Here is a 13,894-nt window from a genome sequence, read left to right on the forward strand (position 1 = left end):
ATTGCGTAGTTAGTGAAATGATTGTCCCATAAGAGCTTTTAATGTGGAGCCATGATACGTTCCACAACCTGTGGGTATGAATGTCATGTCACTTTCAATGAAATGCCCATTATACGCATATTATTTAACACTTACAAGTCCATTTACCCATTTTCAATCCTACCTATTACTGATTTCTGTTGTATTTGTATGAGCAATATTGCATTAGCCCCCTTTATCAAAAACTCTGTCCATAGTTAACCTTCGTCAGAATCTATGATATCCTTGTATGTCTAGACTGACTTTTACTCCATATGTCCCCGTTATCAGCCAATGTGTCTTCGATAAAGTCTATGTGTAACTTAACTTGTTGTTAGAAGCCTTCCCGCAATTGATCCTAAAATTAAAATTCCGCAACACAGTTACTGTTCAAGAAAGGCAGTAACTTGAAACATAGTTTCCCTTGCTTCAACAGAGGGGACAGCATAAACGCTGTAAAGCAGTACAATGCAGAGTTTATGGTTGCAGTGCAGTCAGGATAACCATATCCTACACGTAGTTTCACAATCCCAAAATCTAAGAATCTTACCTCTCCAAGCAAAATACTCCGCGTTCAAACACCGTCCCTGCAACCTGGAGGCATCAACTCTCGTTAACACCCGGCGTTCGTTATATTGTGTTTTCCCCGGCCCTTCCGACTGCCGACATCAACAAGGGACAAACCATCTGTTACTCCTTGCTATGTCAGTCCTCCACGGCGGCCATCTTATAATGTTTAATGTTAGTACAAATAGCATCATAACTGTACTTAGCTCAAACCATGTAATTGTTAGGTTGGATGAATTTGAAGAGTGCGCAGGGATCATCGCGACCCCGTATATGTGCCATCACTTTAGGTCATTATTAAAAACATCTTTTTTAGAAACTTATTTTAAAATACATATTATAACCATGTCCTATGCAAGTACGATGTATATTTATGCATAGTATCCATATCTCTACAACATTAAGTCTACTAGCATATTTACATTTATCATGATTCATAATGTTTTTGTTGGTCCGTTTAACCTGGTTGTTGAATAAACATTCAAGCACCCATAGCGTGCTTTTGCTTCTGGAGACATGTTGTCTGCCTCATAAATCAATTACGCTCTATTTTGCAATGGAATTATTGCAGCATAAGCCCATTACACTTCTGTTTAATCAAGCAATCAATACAGCATAAACCCATTACACTACAGTTTAACCAAGCAATCATCACAGTGTAAAACCATGTTTTTCTTTATTGGATCACCATCTAACTTGAAACCTCTTAGCTTTGATGAGTCCTTAGCATTTGCCCTTATTCAACTTGTTCTCACAGAATCTTTTCAAGAGAGCAATATTCCTTTGATATTCATGACTTTATTTTATGGCAAAAGGGAAGGGATAGCTTTTTTCTTTCTTCTTTGGGCTACAGGAATTCTACAAGTTCTTTATCTACATTTATCCCCATTTCCACAGCTCGCAATAAAATTATCCATTTGCTTTCCTTCTGTCGCAATTTAGAGGTTCTATTTCCCCCTCTACTGCTCACTGGCACTACATCAATATCATGAAACCCTATTTTGTGGATTTCCGTGTTCCTATGTATTGTGTTGAAGTGTGTTGCAAAGGGGTATTGTGGATTGTTGTTCCTTATAGCCCGGAAATGTTTTTGGATCCTCTCTTTTAGGGGCCTCGTAGTGCTGCCAATGTAAATCTGATTACAGATACATTTTATACAGTACACAACATGTGTTGTATTGCAATTAATGAATTGGCTAATTTCATATCTTTTCTTACTGTTATATTGAAACTTAAGAGTCCTATTCATTGCAAAACGGCAAATACAGCACAGGCCACATCTGTAAAAGCCTTTGGCCTTTGGAGGAAACCAGTTGGTCTGTCTTTTTGGTGGAATATAGCTCGGACAGAGTTCTTGTCTAAGAGTTTTCCCTTTTTGAAAGGTAATGCTTGGCTCATTACCTATCTTTTCCTGTAAAGTGGTATCTTCTACAACAAGTGCCAATGTTTGTTCAGTATTCTATAAATATCTGTACTGACTGTACTGTATGGGGTTATGAACCTGATCTTATTGTTCATACATTTGATGTGTCTTTTACGTTTTAATAGCAGACTTCTGTCTCTCAGATTGATTTTACTCCTAGCTTTGTTAATGATATCTACTCCGTAGCCCCTGGCCAAAAATCTCTTTTCTACCTTGGTTAGTTCCTCATCAAGCTTTTTTTCATCACTACAGTTCTTCTTTGTCCTTGTCATTTCACCATATGGAATAGCTTAGATTACAGAATTCAGTAATAGGTAGGACTGGAAATGGGTAAATGGACATGTAATATACGTATAATGGGCACCTCATTGAAAGTGACATGACATTCATACCCACAGGTTGTGGAACGTATCATGGCTCCACGTTAAAAGCTTTTATGGGACAATCATTTCGCTAACTACGCAATTGGAAGGAACATAGGAACCTGCAACAATACAAGGACTGTTCAGGCTAAGGTAGGATTTGGCATCGAAGTAAAGACTTAGTAAACTGTATTTTCAAACCACTAAAACTGGTTTTCAGTGTTTTTTTAGAAATAGTTTTTAATATAGGATATGGTGACAAATGTGTTGTATTTTGTGAATTTAATCATAGACTTACTGGACAAGAATTCAACTATAACATTGTCACAACATTAACTAGATACAAGAATCGATTTGTACGATAAAAGGTGAGCGGTCATGGTTATGTTTTGGGCACATGCTTGGGGGAGATGGTTTTTGGCCTATATTGGATACTTTTGTGACTGATAGCCTTTTATATTGCTATGACACTGGGAAAAGTGTGAAATATATGGAGGTGTTGTTACGCGGCTGCGTACATGTTGTTCACTTACACTTGGAAATCATGCATGACGGATAAACACAGGGGTAGACATCAAGGATGGCTGGATGGTTTGGATTGTGTGTAGTCCTCCTCGTTCATCCAGAGTGGGTCTATCACTTATAAGAGTACACCCATTCCCTTTGAATTTGGCGGTGGTTCTCAAATGCTTGATTTATTCACATGGAGAAGGTTAAGATGGTTATTACACCTATTGAAAGTGCATGTAAAAAGTTGATTCAAATTCATATGTGTAGACATTTTTATACAAGATTTGGGATTTAGTATACATATTTTCTCTTTTTTGTTACATGTGTGCTGTACAGCCTTGCAAAAGCCCGAAGCGGGCGAAATGCGCGTCGGCTGTGGATTATAGCATGTGCAAAATAAAGGCTTGAATTTTCTGCATCGTCTATCTGTGTTGGATTTGGCTTCTGATCAAGGTTATGGACTGTGTTTGAAACGCTACAATAGCGTATGGATCAAAGTGACTATCTTGGAAGTGCACTGGTGTTATATTCTATATTGTGGTGACTCACTGCCCTGACGGACGTTAGGGAAAGGTGGTCACTTTTTTTGATGTTCTAGGTGGATGTGCATCCAACGCCCAAGTAGCACTCTTCATTGTGTGTTATGTGTAAAATGGAACTATAATTTGACTGATGAAAACTAACATTGATGTGCGAATCATTATAGCAAATCCACCAATTTTTTGTATATAATTGTATTACTTGCTGATTTAGCACTCAATAATTTCAAAACATAAGAAACTCTGCTGTCTCTTGGCAGGTTAGAAACATTGAGAATAAGTGTAATAAGAATCGAAAAATACTGATAAATTTGGAAGAAATAGTAATAACCAGATTTGAAATAACCACAGAGATAATTAGTGATATTTGAATAATGGCCACCTTTGATGACAATAGGGACGCTCTATTAGATGATTTATTCAGCATAAACCCTGGAAAAAGTAACAACAATCCTAAGACAACCGCTAAAGAAGGTCTGGGGCAAAAGTTCATTCGATTAGAACGAGTTAAAAAACAAGAACTCTCCCGCTGGTGGGACGCAACAGTCCTACGTAAATATATTGCCAAAGAACAGGTACCTAGGGGGTTACGTGTGTTAATCTTTCCCTCATTTGAGGACTTGGATAAGGGACATTTGAAGGAGTGGGAGAAACTGCTATTACATTCCTCTTTAGGTATGATGGATATACTAATAAGGGATGCAGAATTAAAACGGGAGAAACTGCTCGTAGAAATAGCCAAGTTAGAAAGAGAAATACAGGATATTAACTTACCAGAATTAGCAGATCGTAATTGGGCTATACTCAAGGATGAGTTACATAAACATCAAATGTATCTACGAGAGAAGAAATCCTAGAAAATTAAAAGAGATGAAAGGGATTATCGGAACGGAAGAGTTTACACTTTCGCAAGAAACTTTGATTACATCAAACCATACACAAACAAGGCAGGCTCCGACTGCACTTCACAATCAGCAGAAGGATCCAGCATGTCTGGTGCATCGAGTATAAGCAGCTTGACTAGTAACGAGTCAGCTAGGGCACAAGAAGGAGCAGTGTGAGGCGTCTCAGACCCATTTTTTTTAGAACTCCAAAGGTTCAGGAAGGGCAACAAACAGGCCTTCAAAAAAGATATGAATACATAAGAACAAGGAGGGGCAACTCCAGAGCAAGATCCAAAGATAAAAACAGGAGTCACAACACGTTCAGGGACTCGCAATCAGAAGATGTAATGAATGTGGGGTCCAACACACAGAGTTTGGATACATGTGATGGTATCAATGTTGTAAATCTTTCAGAGCATGTTTTGACGAATTGCGAAATAAATGTACTCAGCAAAGGACTTGGTTTCTGTCCTAGTGCGATTCCTGATTTTTCATTGTTTCATATTAGTTGTTTTAAATTTGTTAGAAATCTCAAACTGTGTAAATACTTTCAGGATAGACCACAAATGACTAACAAGAAGTTACTCATTGAAAATACAAATGAGAACCCTTCGATCAAAGAAATAAGGGATGTACACTTGCTTCTAAGTTTGGATGATGAGGATGGTGTTCCAAGTATGGAAGCTGTAGCAGCAGACCTCAATTTAGACACATTCGCCAATATAGATAGTGGCCTGAAAACAAAATCAAGATTTACACCACAAATACAAGGAAGGAACAACATTGATATGTTTCAACAGAATGTAATGTCTGATTTATACAAATTGGAAGACAGATTTTACAAAAACGTAAAGTATAAAAAACAAAACATAACGTCTGATGAACGTAAGGCCCTGTCCGACCTTAAGAAAAAGGACTCCCTTGTCATCCGGGAGGCTGACAAGGGAGGAAATATAGTTCTGATGAACCATGGGGAATATATTAAGGAATTGGACAGGCAACTCAGTGATACGATGACATATACGAAACTCAGTGATAATCCCATCAAAAAAGTAAAGGACACGATTTGGAGCCATCTAAAATCTTGGTATGACAAATGCTTAATATCAGATGTAGAAATGAAATATCTCTTCAATGATGTTCCCACCTATCCCTGTATATACTGCTTGCCTAAAGTGCATAAAAAGGGGGGGGTTTCCCTCCAGGAAGACCAATTATAGCAGGTATAGGATCCCCTACAGAAAAAATTTCGGAATACATTGATTTATTCTTGCAGCCATTAGTGATCAATTTACCTTCCTTTATTCAGGACACGGGAGATGTCCTGAATAAAATTGCTGATGTGGATTGGGTGCAAGGGCATTTTTTGGTTACAATGGACGTGTGTGCATTATACACAAGCATACCATATGAAGCAGGTTTGGTAGCAATACGTCACTTTCTAGACACACGGCCCATTGAAACGTATGAACATTCTACAATGCTTGTATCCATGATTGAACTTGTACTAAATAGCAATGACTTTTTGCATAATGGCAGTTGGTTTCGCCAAATAAAAGGTGTGGCCATGGGTGCAAAATTCTCTCCATCCTTGGCCAACCTATACATGGGATATTTTTAGCTAATACATATTTGGCGTAAGGGTCCTGTACAATTGCTGAATAACATCCTATATCTAGGTAGATACATTGACGATATGATCATGTTCTGGTCAGGGACACATGAGGAGTTGGATATATTCTTCGAATACATTAACAACAATCCAACAACAATGTATCTCATACATTAATTTTTTGGACATCACCATAGTGGCAGAGGGTGGAAAGTTAGTGTCCATACCATATAGAAAATCGACGGCATGTAATGCCGTATTGCATGCGGAATGCCTACATCCAACCTCACAAATCTAAGCTATTCCATATGGTGAAATGACAAGGACAAAGAGGAACTGTAGTGATGAAAAAAAGCTTGATGAGGAACTAATCAAGGTAGAAAAGAGATTCTTGGCCAGGGGCTACGGAGTAGATATCATTAACAAAGCTAGGAGTAAAATCAATCTGAGAGACAAAAGTCTGCTATTAAAACGTAAAAGACACATCAAATGTATGAACAATAAGATCAGGTTCATAACCCCATACAGTACAGTCAGTACAGATATTTATAGAATACTGAACAAACATTGGCACTTGTTGGTAGAAGATACCACTTTACAGGAAAAGATAGGTAATAAGCCAAGCATTACCTTTCAAAAAAGGAAAACTCTTAGACAAGAACTCTGTCCGAGCTATATTCCACCAAAAAGACAGACCAACTGGTTTCCTCCAAAGGCCAAAGGCTTTTACAGATGTGGCCTGTGCTGTATTTGCTGTTTTGCAATGAATAGGACTCTTAAGTTTCAATATAACAGTAAGAAAACATATGAAATTAGCCAATTCATTAATTGCAATACAACACATGTTGTGTACTGTATAAAATGTATCTGTAATCAGATTTACATTGGCAGCACTACGAGGCCCCTAAAAGAGAGGATCCAAAAACATTTCCGGGCTATAAGGAACAACAATCCACAATACCCCTTTGCAACACACTTCAACACAATACATAGGAACACGGAAATCCACAAAATAGGGTTTCATGATATTGATGTAGTGCCAGTGAGCAGTAGAGGGGGAAATAGAACCTCTAAATTGCGACAGAAAGAAAGCAAATGGATAATTGTATTGCGAGCTGTGGAAATGGGGATAAATGTAGATAAAGAACTTGTAGAATTCCTGTAGCCCAAGGAAGAAAGAAAAAAGCTATCCCTTCCCTTTTGCCATAAAATAAAGTCATGAATATCAAAGGAATATTGCTCTCTTGAAAAGATTCTGTGAGAACAAGTTGAATAAGGGCAAATGCTAAGGACTCATCAAAGCTAAGAGGTTTCAAGTTAAATGGTGATCCAATAAAGAAAAACATGGTTTTACACTGTGATGATTGCTTGGTTAAACTGTAGTGTAATGGGTTTATGCTATAATGATTGCTTGATTAAACAGAAGTGTAATGGGCTTATGCTGCAATAATTCCATTGCAAAATAGAGCGTAATTGATTTATGAGGCAGACAACATGTCTCCAGAAGCAAAAGCACGCTATGGGTGCTTGAATGTGTATTCAACAACCAGGTTAAACGGACCAACAAAAACATTATGAATCATGATAAATGTAAATATGCTAGTAGACTTAATGTTGTAGAGATATGGATACTATGCATAAATATAAATCGTACTTGCATAGGACATGGTTATAATATGTATTTTAAAATAAGTTTCTAAAAAAGATGTTTTTAATAATGACCTAAAGTGATGGCACATATACGGGGTCGCGATGATCCCTGCGCACTCTTCAAATTCATCCAACCTAACAATTACATGGTTTGAGCTAAGTACAGTTATGATGCTATTTGTACTAACATTAAACATTATAAGATGGCCGCCGTGGTGGACTGACATAGCAAGGAGTAACAGATGGTTTGTCCTTTGTCGATGTCGGCAGTCGAAAGGGCCGGGGAAAACACAATATAACGAACGCCGAGTATTAACGAGAGTTGATGCCGCCAGGTTGCAGGGACGGTGTTCGAACGCGGAGTATTTATCTTAGAGAGGTAAGATTCTCAGATTTCGGGATTGTGAAACTACGTATAGGATATGGCTACCCTGACTGCACTGCAACCATAAACTCTGAATGTTGCTGCTTGACAGCTTTTATGCTGTCCCCTCTGTCGAAGAAAGGGAAACTATGTTTAAAGTTACTGCCTTTCTTGAACAGTAACTTGTTGCAGAATTTAAATTTTAGGATTAATTGCGGGATGGCTTCTAACAATAAGGGAAGTTACACATAGACTTTAACGAAGATACATTGGGTGATAACGGGGATATATGAAGTAAAAGCCGGTCTACACATACAAGGATATCATAGATTCTGACGAAGGCTAACTATGGACAGAGTTCTTGATAACGGGCGTTAAGGCAATATAGTTCATATAAATACAACAGAATTCAGTAATAGGTAGGACTGGAAATGGGTAAATGGACATGTAATATACGTATAATGGGCACCTCATTGAAAGTGACATGACATTCATACCCACAGGTTGTGGAACGTATCATGGCTCCACGTTAAAAGCTTTTATGGGACAATCATTTCGCTAACTACGCAATTGGAAGGAACATAGGAACCTGCAACAATACAAGGACTGTTCAGGCTAAGGTAGGATTTGGCATCGAAGTAAAGACTTAGTAAACTGTATTTTCAAACCTTTAAAACTGGTTTTCAGTGTTTTTTTAGAAATAGTTTTTAATATAGGATATGGTGACAAATGTGTTGTATTTTGTGAATTTAATCATAGACTTACTGGACAAGAATTCAACTATAACATTGCCACAACATTAACTAGATACAAGAATCGATTTGTACGATAAAAGGTGAGCGGTCATGGTTATGTTTTGGCCACATGCATGGGGGAAATGGTTTTTGCCCTATATTGGATACTTTTGTGACTGATAGCCTTTTATATTGCTATGACACTGGGAAAAGTGTGAAATATATGGAGGTGTTGTTACGCGGCTGCGTACATGTTGTTCACTTACACTTGGAAATCATGCATGACGGATAAACACAGGGGTAGACATCAAGGATGGTTGGATGGTTTGGATTGTGTGTAGTCCTCCTCGTTCATCCAGAGTGGGTCTATCACTTATAAGAGTACACCCATTCCCTTCGAATTTGGAGTGGTTCTCAAATGCTTGATTTATTCACATGGTGAAGGTTAGGATGGTCATTACACCTATTGAAAGTGCATGTAAAAAGTTGATTCAAATTCATATGTGTAGAAATTTTTATACAAGATTTGGGATTTAGTATACATATTTTCTCTTTTTTGTTACATGTGTGCTGTACAGCCTTGAGAAAGCCCGAAGCAGGCGAAACGCCCGTCGTCTGTGGATTATAGCATGTGCAAAATAAAGGCTTGAATTTTCTACATCGTCTATCTGTGTTGGATTTGGCTTCTGATCAAGGTTATGGACTGTGTTTGAAACGCTACAATAGCGTATGGATCAAAGTGACTATCTTGGAAGTGCACTGATGTTATATTCTATAACGCGGTTAATTTATCCCAATCTACCTTTCGAGGGGGCAGAAGTGTTTTCATGTATGTGATAATTTTGTCCGGGACCGCTAATACTTCATCCCGGGGTTTCTCACCCGGTTTTCGCTCCTTATCCCAATCTTTCAATTGGACCCATGTTCCCCCTAATTCGGGAGCATGGCCCGAGTCGTGTATTTGCCTCCAAATATGAACCGGAATCAATAGACCGAAGAACAATTCAATATCAGCTATTGTAATGATAGCAGAATAAGCGGCTTCGGACAATTCCTTGTAATAGGCCGTAGGATTTTTAGAGGGGTCTGGCAGCTGAGCTTTCAATGTGAGAACCTCGCTTCGTTTCCAAGGGGTATAAACCCATTGCTCCTGAAGTCTGGCATCCTCACGTGCTCTAGTGACAGTACCCCCATTATCTTTTATCTCGGGTACTTCTGGGAAAAAGAGAGGGTGTACCTCGCTCATGGGGTTCTGGGCTCCCCATTCGGCGCTTTTCCGATGCAACCGTTCTCGATAGTTTAATAAAGTTGTCACATTCTGATAGACTTCCTCTCTCCGCAGATGGAATTTGTGAGTGTGATCCCGTATATCACGCAATATTTGAGGCGGAAGACCTTCCTCAAAATGTTGTTCCCATAGCGAGAACAGTCGGATCGCCATGCTTTCCAGGGCCAATTGTTGTGCAACGGGCTCAAAATCCTTCATTGTGCTCCATATATCTTCTAATGTATAAATGGGATTCCGCATCCACTGGGATGCCTGGGTTATAATAACTCTTCTCTCCTCCCCTCCCAATAGCGATCGGGTGAAAGCCAATTGATCACTCAGGTCAGACACCGGTCGCTTGGGGGTAGCTCCAGAACCCACCATATTCCTCGGATCTAAAAGGGTCTGAGTCGGAGGAGAAAGAAATACTGGATGTAAGTGAGAAGGGACGGCCCCATCCGGTCAAAATGACAGGAGGGGTGAGGTAGTTAAGCGAAGAGAAGGAGGGGGAACTAGCGTATTGGGTCCTAATCCATCAGCGGGGGCCGTGGCAACCATTCCCGACATTGGTCAGGCGGCTGGGACTGCACCCACTTGAGCAGATCGATCCATGGGTACAGCTGGATATAGTCCTTGTGGGGCATAAGGGGGAGGTGGTCGAGTCTCTAGCAACTCTTCTAACTCATCCCCTGTCTCTGGTCTCGCTACATAGCTTTTCTCTGTCTCCAACCGGAACTGCCTATCCATTCTTTCAATATTCTTTTCTACCTTTTCCTTATCATAAGGTATCGCTTTCTGAGTAACCGTCTGACCCGACTTCATCTTCCCCAACTTCTCCTCCCTGATTCTTCGTCTCTTTGCCTCCTTTAACCACAAATTCAAGGAGTCAAACATCGATTGATGACTTTTCTTCATAAACAATTTATTCTGTATGTAATTAATCTTTTTCTCATCGAATGACCCAGTAAGAGGCCATTGTAAATCCGAATTGTCCCTAGTATACTTGTTCCATAGGGTGTTGAACAGAATTGGCTGTAAGCCATGCTTAGTGTACATATCAAAACTGGGGCTGCCTTCGGGAGGGGCGGGCTGCCTTTCTTCGAGCTGCGTACCTATCCGACAGCAGCACCCAAAACATATTTTGCTAAAACAAGGCATTGTGAATCACGCTTTCAAATCAGTCACGCGCTCAAACTTTATACGTTCATAACACTCATATACACACAATCTTTCACACTAAAGTGCTGTAAAACAGTGCAAGGCAATTATTTCTCGAAACCTTTTTTCAAATGCAAATGACGTCTTCAAATACGAACATAGCCCGTCGACTCCTGTTCGGGGAATCGATTCAAAGAAATCCAGACCAACAGATATCATCAAAGAATACAATATTACGAGACCTCCAGATCGGCGAACCACAAACTCTCTCTCAGGTCATCCCCTGGTCCTGTGCTTGTTGGGCTGGGTATCCGGACACGTCTCCGGAGCCCTGGCTTACCCAGTTGCTCCCAGAGTCTTCCCGGAGAGAATTCGGCCTCACGAGCAACACCGTACTCTGCTAAGGCATCCGAGACGGTCTCAACTAATCACCAAACAAGTCCGTGAGGTTTCTACTCATGTAGCCCCTTCGCCACCACGATAGATCCTCCGATTCCCTTGTGGTCCGGCTTCCCCGGCCACCTTCAAACAAGAACAGTCAACTGTTATCCACAGAGGAACACTCTCTCCGCGAGTCTCCTATCCAAATCAAATTTCAAAAATCACTCACCTGGTGCACTCAGGTCGATTGCGAATTCTCCACTGCCGACATCTAATCAGACCGACCCAGTCTGACTTTTCTCTCGGGTTAAGCACGTAGGACTCTGGCGTAGGGTCTTCAACAGCTGGGAGGGGTACTGGACTCGAGGGGGGAACGGCTTGTTGTCTTACCACAAACGGGTGTCTCAAATCAGGATCCTCTTTCTGTCCACCCACTCGGCCAGAACTCCTCCTTGTCCCGTTACTCCTGCTTACAGGAGGGGACGACCCTATCGCGGAGTCCCGGCGGCGTTGCGAACTGAAGGGATTCAAATTATTCTTAGCGGGTCACACTTACCAATAACCCAGATATGTTAAGGACAAATAGTAATTCAGTCGGCAATGGAGAAGGTTCAATCGTTTATTCAATCAGGTACAGACCCTGACAGGGGAGCCCCAGTCTACACGACCTCAAGGGTGCGCAGAGGAGACTGCTGGCATATTCAAAGTACAGAGAATATATACGTTTCACACATTTAGGATGACACCTTACAAGGAAAAACACAGTTTGTCAGCAGGCCAAGAGGAATACCCATATAAGGCACAATTGATTGTTAGTATTCTGAGCTTCAGCTATTCCGGGGGTAGGTCTATCTAGAGCGGGGAGGACAAGAACAGCCTTTGTGAGAATGTACGCCTCCCCAAAGGAAGAGCAGGTGCAACCTTGAGTTTCCCTTGAGCTACCAGTTAGCAGACACTGAACGTAGTTTGGCTGACGGCTAAGTTTAGAAAGAAAGACATAGTCACGTGATATCAAGGAAACAGCCTTTGTGCACGGAGAAACGAAACAAAATGGTTTCCATCGTGCCAATAGTGCTAACACACAGAGAGTGGTTTATATGTTTCTAAATGAATATATTTTATTCCTAAATGGTCGATTATATGTTTTGCAAGATTATATTGGACACATTAGGCCAATTATTCATGTATATAAAATTCGATCCCTACACTCGTCAGAAGGGTTCCTTTCTTCTTAGGTAATCACAGCTCTCTTGGCGTCTGACGTCATCTTTGGCTATTTTTTCCAAGAAGAAGTGGGAAATTTCTTCACATCTGGCTGAGGAGGCGATGAGATTTGAAGGCGCGGGGGAAGTTTGGTTTCGAATGATTTTGAAGAGTTCCCTGGGTCTTTTTTTGGCACAATCAAGTTGAGTGCGGAAGAAGTATGGCTTTTCCTTGAAGATGTGTTTTTTGTATGTGGATCTTGCATAACTGAAGAGTGCAAGATGGGAGGCAGAGGGATGGTGTCTCCAGGTTCTTTCCGACAGTTTGAGTGACCGTCTTTCGTTATTAAGCTCGGTGTTAAACCAAGAGTTCTTTGGTTTTTGAGTTTAGACGGGGCTAATTGGTCAACCATACCGGTGACAGTATTGTTAAAGTGTTCAGTGAGCTCATTAGCATTTTGTGGGGGGGATTGAGAAGAAGTTGAGCTTGGAGTATAGACTCAAGAACACCCGGGGTATATGTTTTAGATTTCGGGTCAATTTCTTAGGTCTGTTAAGTTTGGAGATGGGAGGCTTGCTGAGGTATCCATGGTGAACAGTATAAGGTGATGGTCAGACCAGTCAATGGGGAGGATATTTGTCACGGAGGCTAGATCTTCGTTGGAAAGACTGCCGTCAAGAATGGCTCCTTAGGTGTGTGTCGGGGACAGGCATAGTTGTTTGAGTTGATTGATCTTAAGTAGATTAGTGAGGAGGGAGATAGTAGGATCATCGGAGTCGTTCCAATAGAGGTTAAGATCCACAAGAAAGAGATTTTTTGAGTTGGATAATGAGGATTGTGTCAGGAGCTCAGATAAGTCCTCGATAGGGCTGGGGGAGTCGCGGAGTTGATAGATATAGACAAATTGAGTGGGAATTTTGAGTTGTCAGTTCAGCTTCCAGGTATTCGCACGAGGAGAAGCCAGAATTATTGACAAGGGATAGCTGAAGTTCATTTTTAAAGATAATGGCTAGACCACCACCAACTCTGTCAGGTCTATCTTTTCTAAGAATAGAGTATCCCAGGTGGAGAGTAGGTCAAGTATGCTCGTTGAGTGGTCATTGAGCCAGGTTTCTGTGAGGAATGCAATGTCAATGGATTCACTCAGGATAGTTTCCGTAACTTCCGTGGCATGTTGGACTGCGGAGCGACAGTTGACAAGCATACATGTAAGTGGTGTGGG

General features: G+C 40.6%; 1 pseudogene; it reads left to right on the forward strand.

The window, feature by feature from the left end:
* Positions 1-8,465: 8,465 nt before the first annotated feature.
* LOC144805902 (uncharacterized) overlaps positions 8,466-13,894 on the forward strand; it is a 39,931-nt pseudogene continuing 34,502 nt past the window's right edge.

This window comes from Lissotriton helveticus (assembly GCF_964261635.1).
Source record: "Lissotriton helveticus chromosome 1_1 unlocalized genomic scaffold, aLisHel1.1 SUPER_1_unloc_32, whole genome shotgun sequence".
NCBI classification, from domain to species: Eukaryota; Metazoa; Chordata; class Amphibia; order Caudata; family Salamandridae; genus Lissotriton; species Lissotriton helveticus.